This window comes from Aotus nancymaae, unplaced genomic scaffold, assembly GCF_030222135.1.
Source record: "Aotus nancymaae isolate 86718 unplaced genomic scaffold, 86718_ANA_hifiasm-v0.15.2.pri h1tg000033l, whole genome shotgun sequence".
Lineage (NCBI taxonomy): Eukaryota > Metazoa > Chordata > Mammalia > Primates > Aotidae > Aotus > Aotus nancymaae.
In genome coordinates this window covers 57,649,624-57,658,947 of record NW_026988447.1, presented here as the reverse complement: position 1 = coordinate 57,658,947, position 9,324 = coordinate 57,649,624, and the positions used below count along the sequence as shown (strand labels likewise).

At 44.7% G+C, this 9,324-nt stretch overlaps 1 pseudogene; it reads right to left on the bottom strand.

The window, feature by feature from the left end:
* Positions 1 to 604: 604 nt before the first annotated feature.
* Positions 605 to 7,351, bottom strand: LOC135277768 (uncharacterized; annotated as a pseudogene).
* Positions 7,352 to 9,324: the final 1,973 nt, after the last annotated feature.

Sequence of the window (9,324 nt, the reverse complement as noted above, 5' to 3'; positions counted from 1 at the left end):
TTAAGTACTATTACATAAAGTTAACAATACTTAAATGCTGATATGAAGTCAATAAATCTTATGTCACATGATAAAAAAGGAGATAAAATGAAGATGTTTTCTTAGTACAAGTGTATACATGCACAAATGTTTTTAATAAAAGGAGGAAATATGACAATTACAGTCCTCATTTCTGCAGCTGGTCACGTGGTCACAGCTGGTATTGATGACTACCTTTTTCTACTACCCATTCTGTATTCCGTTTGCCTTCAGCAAGCACCTGAGCAGGTTGTGGTTTTTTCCTGGTGGAGTGACCCAAACCCTCATTCCTGAAGGGTCTGGGCCATTTGTAGTCCTGCCTGGATTGGACTGTTGTAATTTCTCATTATGGTAATGCTAAGAGACACCCTATAGGATCTCTTGTATTCCATCTGTACTCTTGCTGACCTCCACTGTGGAGTAGTAGACTGATTTCATCTTAATAGTCTAGGTCAGTCACCCCAGCCAACACTGCAACTCCCTTCTAAGCCTGTTAACTTAAAGGTAGGAGGTGCCCGAAGTATCCAGGTGGCAATCTTAACTCCCAGTTTAATGGAATCATTGTTGTGTCTCTTGGTGGCAGCATTCATCTCTCTGGAACTATGATGTTTAGGCCAGCAGAACATAATGTTGCAGGAACACGAAGCAAAAATGTTGCTAGTGGATCAAAGGGTGATGGTGAGTGGTGCCACTTCCACCCCTTGATTCCTGGACCCATGAATCCTGGCTATGGAACAAACAGTACTGAGGGAATATATTCTCTTCCCAGATCCACCAGGGGGCGTAGTTTCAAAGGCAAGAACTCAGCGCCTTACCTCCACCCACCTCTCCATCTGGGATCTTAGAGGTCTTTGTTTAAACTTTCGTGAGCACAGGAAAATAATTGAAGATAAATCACTCCAGTAGAAGTTTAAAGGAACTGCTTTCATAGGCCAAAGGGCTTGGATGGAGTGGGAATTCCTCCCAGGTTAAAAGTCCCCATCCCCCATATTGGGGTGGACTCCATATCTGGATCCCTTCCGTTACCTCACGGAAGCTCTTTTTCTTTCTCCTTTTCTGCTCTCTCTCCCTGAATAAATCACTTTCTGCAAAACTCTTCAGGGTCTGATATTTACTTGCAAGTGCACTGCACCTGGCGGCATCCTCTCTCCCATTCTTGGGTGAGTGAGGGACCAAGAGCCTGGAAAAAACAGCCCACCAGGGTGCAAACTAAGCCTCCCCTGGGTCCCAGAACCTGGTCACAGTACCATATATTGGATGCTGATTCAGAGCCTACATGGCCTTCTGAAGAACTTTGCCCCAGTCATGCAAAAGATTATCACCTAGTTGGTGGTGTAGTTGTGATTTCAAAAGGCCATTCCACTGTTCTATCCAGCTCCTTCAGGATGATGGAGAACATGGTAAGACCAGTGAATTCCATGGGCATGAGCCCATTTACTGCACCAAGCATAAGCAGTAAAGTGAGTGCCTTGGTCAGAGGCAATGCTGTATTGAATACTATGATGGTGGATAAGGCATTCCATGAGTCCACAGATGGTAGTCTTGGCAAAAGCATTGCATGCAGGATAGGCAAACCCATATTCAGAGTAAGTGTCTATTCCAGTGAGGACAAATCTCTGCTCTTTCCATGATGGAAGAGGTCCAATATAATCAACCTGCCACCAGGTAGCTGGCTGATTGCCCTGAGGAATGGTGCCATATGAAGGGCTCAGCGTTGGTCTCTGCTGCTGACAAATTAGGCACTCAGCAGTGGCCACAGCCAGGTCAGCCTTGGTGAGTAGAAGCCCATGTTGCTGAGCCCATGCATAACCTCCATCCCTGCCACCATGGCCACTTTCTTCATGGACCCATTGGGCAATGACAAGGGTGGCTGGGGAAAGAGGCTGGGTGGTGTCCACAGAATGGGTCATCCTATCCACTTGATTATTAAACTCCTCCTCCACTGAGGTCACCCATTGGTGAACACTCACATGGGATACAAATATCTTCACAGTTTTTGACCACTCAGAAAAGTGCATCCATGTACCTCTTTCCCAGATTTCTTTGTCACCGATTTTCCAATCATGCTTCTTCCAGGTCCCTGACCATCCAGCCAAACCACTGGCTACAGCCCATGAATCAGCATATAATCACACATCTGGCCATTTCGCCTTCTATGCAATGTGCACAGCCAGGTGCACTGCTCAAAGTTTCTCAAGTTTCTCCCACTGGGAAGATCTTCCTTCACTGCCATCTTTCAGGGATATGCTAAAAAGGAGCCGTAGTGCTGCAGCTGTCCACTTTCGAGTGGTGCCTGCATATCATCCAGAACCATCTATGAACCAGGCCCTAGTCTTCTCTTCCTCTGTCAATTGATCATAGGGAACTCCCCATGAGGCAGTTGGTGCAGGCTCAGGGAGAGAAGGCAGGGTGGCAGGAGTGGGTACCATGGGCATTTGAGCCTGTAACTTATTTGTGCCTTCAGGACCTCCTCAAGCCCAATCACATATACACCACTTCCATTTGATGATGGAATGCTGCTGTGCATGACCTACTTTATGGCTAGATGGGTCAGAAAGCACCCACTTCACGATAGGTAGTTCAGGTCCCATAGTGACTTGATGACCAATCATTAAACATTCAGTTTCCACCAAAGGCCAGTAACAGGCCAAGAGCTCTCTCTCAAAAGGAGAGTAGTTATCTGCAGAAGATGGCAGGGCCTTGCTCCAAAATCCTAGTGGCCCCTGCTGTGATTCATCTAAGGGAGCCTGCCAAAAGCTCCACACAGCATCCCTATCTGCCACTGACACCTCAAGCACCATTGGATCTGCTGGGTCATAGGACCCAAGTGGCAGAGCAGCTTGCACAGCAGCCTGGACCTGTTGCAGAGCCTTCTCCTGTTCTGGACCCCACCGAAAACTGGCAGCCTTTTAGGTCGTTTGATAAATGGGATGGAGTAGTATACCCAAATGAGGAATATGTGTTGCCTCCAAAATCCAAATAGGCCCACTAGGCATTGTGCCTCTTTATTTTTAGTAGGAGGGGCCATATGCAACATCTTATGCTTCACCTTATAAGGAAAATCTTAACAGGCCCCACATCACTGGACCTCTAAAAATTTTACCGAGGTAGAAGTTCCCTGAATTTTAGTCAGATTTATTTCCCATACTCTGGCACACAAATGTCTCACCAATAAGTCCAGTGTGTTTGCTACTTCTTGCTCACTGGATCCAATCAGCATAATGTCATCAATGTAATGAACCAGCATGATGCCTTTCAGAAGCAAAAAGCAATCAAGGTCTCTTCAAATAAGATCATGACACAAAGCTGGAGAGTTGATATGCCCCTGAGGTAGGACAGTAAAGGTATATTGCTGGCCTTGCCAGCTGAAGGCAAATTGCTTCTGGTGGGCCTTATGGACAGGAAAGGAGAAAAAGCTATTTGCCAAGTCAATGCCTGCATACCAGGTACCAGGATATATGTTAATTTGCTCAAGCAATGAAACCACATCTGGTATACCAGCTGCAATTGGAGTCGCCACTTGGTTAAGCTTATGAAAATCCACTGTCATTCTTCAGGATCCACCTATCTTCTGCACAGGCCAAATGGGAGAGTTGAATGAGGATGTGGTGGGAATCACCACCCCTGGGTCTTTCAAGTCCTTGACGATGGCACTAATCTCCACAATCCCTCCAGGGTGCAATATTGTTTCTGATTTACTATTTTTTTTAATTTACTTTGTTTTAATTGACTATTTTTCTAGGTAGAGGCAGCTCGAATGGCTTCCACTGGGCCTTGCCTACCATAGTAACCCTTACCCTTCCAGTCAGAGAACCAATGTGGGGTTTCTGCCAGCTGCTAAGTATGTCTATGCCAATTACACATCCTGGCACTGAGGAAATGATGACAGAATGAGTCCAGGGACCCACTGTAAGCTGGACCTGAGCTAAAACTCCATTAATTACCTGACCTCCTGTTCCATATAGGAAATGCACAAGGGGAAAAGAAAAGGCACACACAATACTTTTAAGGGTAAACAGCCTTTATACCAAGGATGTGGCAATACAGATATAATAAGCAAATCACAGTGGGAAATGGAGAGGACAGATATAAACACACATACACACATACACCCAATAGACTATGGAGGAATCATCACCAGACTGAGAAGCCGGGGCTCCAGAGTCAGCCATCCAGCTGCGCACAGATGAGGAGAGGTCTTGTGGAGCTTCAGTGCTGTCTGGGACCATAGCTCTTTCATAATGAGTTGTTTGGCCCAGTCACGAGGGCCCTTCATGCCTGAGCTCAAGGACACAAAAATGTCAATTTGTTTTTGCGATTGTCTGTTGCTTTTCAATAACTAACATACAAGAACAGATTTCTCTGAAACAGCGCTGGATGAATGCCTCAAGGGGTTCATGCAGCCTGTTCCAGGACTTAGTGACCATTGTTTCTGTCCATGTTCAACTGAGTTCAAATTTAATGTTTAACTTTTCCTCCACACCTCCATAATTCCCTAATTTAAACTGGAGGGCCACAATGACGTTTTGGGTCTCCTGGAATCAACGTCAGCTCAGAGCCAGTGTCCAGTAGTCCCCAAAATGTCTGATCACTTCTCTTTCGCCAATGCACAATTACCCTGGTAAAAGGTCAGAGGTCTCCTTGGGGAAGGATGGGAGAAAGATTCACTGCATAAATTGCCAGTAATGTAGTGGGAGTCCTTCCTCAAGGGGTTATGACCTCCCCTTCATTCAAGGGGTTCTGGGTCTGTAAACTGGCTCAAGTCTGGAAATTGATTGAGGGACCATGATTCTGTTTTTATGATTCAAATTAATCTTTTGTCATTCGACCTAGAAGTTTTCTGTTTGTATAATTTAAGTAGGAATGCAGTAGGCTTTCTATCAATTTCACTTCCAGGAACACCATGATTAATTAGCCAATGCCAGAGTTCTACACGTGTCAGATCGCTCTGATTGCCACTTTGCCTCTGCTATCCATGATGTTAGCTATGCCCACCTCGCCTTTCACAGGTCAGTGCCTCCATTTGGCCCCTGCCACCTCGGGATCCAATTATTTCCACTGTATTTAAATTTTGTAACTCAAAATTTAAGTGACTGTGGTTCCCACTGTTAGATCTAACATACAGAGAAGAGCAATTATGGGGCTCTTCAAAAATGCAGATGCTGCCCTCACAAATCTATTTTGCAAGGCATTGGTCAAGGGTCTATCTTCTGGACCCTCCCAGCTGGGATAAGTAGGTCTAAAGTGACTAATCCACTCCACCATACCAATCTCCCTAAGCCTTTGGATCCCTTCCTCTACATTAAACCAAGGGATATTAGGCATTTCCAGCTCACTCACTGTGGGTCATCTTTTAATCCATATTTCAGCTAACCAAGCAAATAAACTATTACAACATTTTTAACTCCCTACACTGCAACATTAAAGGCAGAATCCCTGCTTTGTGGGCCCAAATCAATACAGTCAGCCTGATCCAATTCGATGTTCCTTCCATCATTATCCCACACCCTTAATATCCATTCCCATGCCTGTTCTCCAGGTTGCTGTTTATATAAATTAGAGAACTCAAACAGTTCTTTTCAAGTGTAGTGCACCTCTTCATGGGTCACACTCTGAACTTCACCTCTTGGGGCCCATTGAGACTCTAGTCTAGTTATAGGTCTAGAGGCAAACAGAGGTGTTGGGGGTGGTTCCTGAGGAGAATCAACATTATCTTGCCTGACAACTGCCTCAGGGGAGGCCATCACCCAAAACCAATGAAAGAACTCCATCCTTAATATTCTGTTCCTCTAGAACTGTTGGGGTTCAGGGGTTCAGGGGAGCCCTCAGCTTCCCTGAGAGGATGTTCCTCCAGGTTCTTGGTCTATCACTCTTTCAAGAATGAGAGAGGAGACCACAGCATAATGCGCTCATAAAATAAATACCAGCCCCAAAAAGTGTTGCAGAAAAGTGATTTATTTAGGCAGAGAGAGAAAAAGGAGGAGAGAGAAAGAAAAGCTAGCTGTCATATTGAATGAGAGAAAGAAAAGCCGCTCTCACATTGAGTGAGAAGGATTCCCAGAGGGAGAAACCAGAGAAGGAAAATTCCCTCACACTAAGTGAGAGAATCCAGAAAGATGGAATCCAGGAGAGGAAAGACAGCTTCCACACTGGGTGGAAGGGGACCCCAGAGGGGAAAATCCAGGAGGAGAAAGAGAGCTCCCACTATGTGGGAAGGGATTCCAGAGAGCTGGAAATCTGGTGTGGGTGAAGGAGCAGGGGAATTTATCCTGGGAGTGGTTCGTACATGGAGGTAGGAGAGCAAAGAGCAGGAAAAACTGCCACTTACGAACCCACCAGATCTTGTGAGAATTCACTCACTATCATGAGAACAGCATGGGGGAAACTGTCACCATGATCCATCTCCTTCCTCCCTCCAGTCAGGATTACAATTCGAGATGAGATTTGGGCAGGGACACAGAGCCAGACCATATCAGTGAAATACGTGCTGGAAGATTAATCACTGAAATGGCAATACAGAGAACAAAACTGGGCTCCTGAATATCATAGCAGGAATGGAGGAAAATGGTTGGTAGATCTTTCAGAATGCAGAGCAAAAATCCCAAGAGATGGGAAATACAGCATAGTTTTTTTTAGGAAAGAAAAGAACAGTCTGGGAAATCTAACATTCAAGTATTAGAAGTTTTAGAAAGCAAAAAAAAAAAAAAAAAAAAAAAAAAGAATGGAGAAAATTCACAGAAGGAAATCACCATGGCAATTATTTAATGAAATTTCTTAGAACTGAAATCCTTTCCTGAATCCCTAACTCAACAGATAAAATCAAGCACAGAAAAGCATAGCACCATGAAGTTTCAGAATACTGTTATACAATAGTTCTAAATTATTTGGAAACCCTACAAGCCTCCAAAGAGAAGAAGAGTTCACAAACAAAGAATCAGGAATAAAAATGAATTAGAAGTTGTCAAGAAAAATACTGCGTGTTAGAAGAAAAATGGACCAATATCTTCAGAGCTCTGTAAATATTTTCAGGCAGAATTTGGAATTACTATACACCCTTTCTCAAGGAAATACTGGAGGATATGTTTTGTGTCAGGCAAATTTTCCCTGACAATTTCCCTGACACAGAATTTCCCTGACACAGACAGGCCTGCACAGCACTTCAGTTACACAAATTTCCACAGAGCTGCCTTAACATTAAGCAAATAGTTAAACCTAGGGAAATCAGTGCCCAGACATCAAAGATAGAAATGAAACATATCGTCAAGGCTTCTCCCTAACCAGGAGCAAATTAAAATAATAGAGACAGTCTTACTTTCCTGGTGCCAGGACCCATCTCGGGTCAATGAAATCTGAGACGAATCAAGGTAAGAGAGGCAGCTGTTTGAACAGATTCATTGGAGAGTCTAAGCAGCTCTCCAGACAAAGCTGTAAAGGAGACAAAATAGAAGTCATTGCTCCAGTACCACAGTAGACAGGCCTTGAAGGTACTGGGGCCCTTTTAATCAGACTTAGCAAGCATTTTTTGCCTGACCCTCTAGTTGAAACAAAACTAGTTACCAATAGACTTAGACTAATGGTATACTGCACATAGGCACATAACCCCAACCTATATAAGCACTAAGAAAATTGCAACACTTTGAGTTGATCTGGTGGAATTATCTCTGGCCTTCTCCCTGTATCCAGTTATAGCGATACACTGGGCAATGATTTGATAACTCACCAATTCTTTTATGTGTCAGACTGCCCGATTCCTTCACTTGGCAGAGATTTACTATGCAAGTTAGAGGCTCCACCTGGAGAAACGTCAGATGTGTGTTCAAGCGCCTCCAGAGCATGGACTGCTGCTGCAAGCACTGCCGGTGAGCACTGATGAACTCACAATATCGTGTGGGAGCTCATCAGCAAGGAGCTCCAGCAGGATATTATTGGGCATATAGTCGTCCCTTTTCCACTTCTGATTTACTGAATTGGAAAAATTCCAATTCTTCCTACAGGGCAGATCCCCAGAAAATGACCCAATGGTTTACCACCATCGCCCTACATGAGCTGATGTGCAAGCCCGCCTAAACATCATGCTCACAGCAGATGAAAGAAGGCTAGTATTAGGTAAGACGAAGCAGGAAGCACGGTGCGTTCATGACAAAAGCCCCAATTATACCTGGACCCTAATGAGGCAACTCCCCGAACTGACCCTAACTGGAATCCTAAGGAGGCAGGTGGAGATGGGATGAATCAACTGGAACACTATTGAAAGTGGCTCCTAAAGGACATTGGATCAAGGGTGCCAAGACCTGAAAGTCTGAACAAAATACAGGCACTTCAGCAGAAACCTGTCGAGGACCCCTCAGAATTTGTGGAACAGATCTGTCAGACATATAGGAAGTATACAGAGTTAGACCCACAGGACCCTGAAAACGCTAGAATGGTGAATATGACCTTTATAGGGCAAAGTGCCCCAGACATTAAGAAGAAACTACAAAAAGTGGAGGAGGCAATTAGAATGAAGCTGCCCAAATAATCGACATTGCATTGAAGGTAGATAATACTGGGGAGGCCAAGGAAGCCGAGGCACTTTGGCAGGCAGCTGTACACCTGGCAGCTGTGGGAGGAAACCCAAGAACAAAGGACCCACAAGGCAGAAAGGGAAAAGGAAATAGGGCATTGGAAGAGAGACTGTCCCAACTTAAGTCAGAAGGAACCCAGGTCACTTATGGCTGTCAAGCCCAGAAATGAATCTGAGGAAAACTGAGGGTGCCTGAGACTCCCAACAGCTCCAACTCTATCTGACGTCAAAATTTTCCCACAGGAGCCTCAGGTAAAGTTGATACTGATGCTAGTTATTCGGGAGTTAATACACCGATCAGTAAGCTTTCTGACACTTTCTGTCAATACACCCCAACTATATATACCCCAATATACCCCGACAATATACCCTCACTCTATTGACAGAAAGTGTCAGAAAGCTTAGTGATTGGTGTATTAACTCCTGAATCAGAACAGTTCCTGTACCCCTTTCATGTAAAGTGGGCAACGTTTTGATAACTCACCAATTCCTTTATGTGTCAGACTGCCCGGTTCCTTTACTTGGCAGAGATGTACTATGCAGGTTAAAGGCTCAGATCATCTTCTACCTGGAGAAAAGTCGGGTGTGTCTTCAAGTGCCTCCAGAGCATGGACTGTGGCTGCAAACAGTGCCGGTGAGCACTGAGGTCTCACACCCTGAGACAGAGGCAATTCATTAAGAGGACTTGGAAAAGGTGAAACCAGAAATCTGGGCATCAGACTAACCTGGGAGAGAAATTAAGG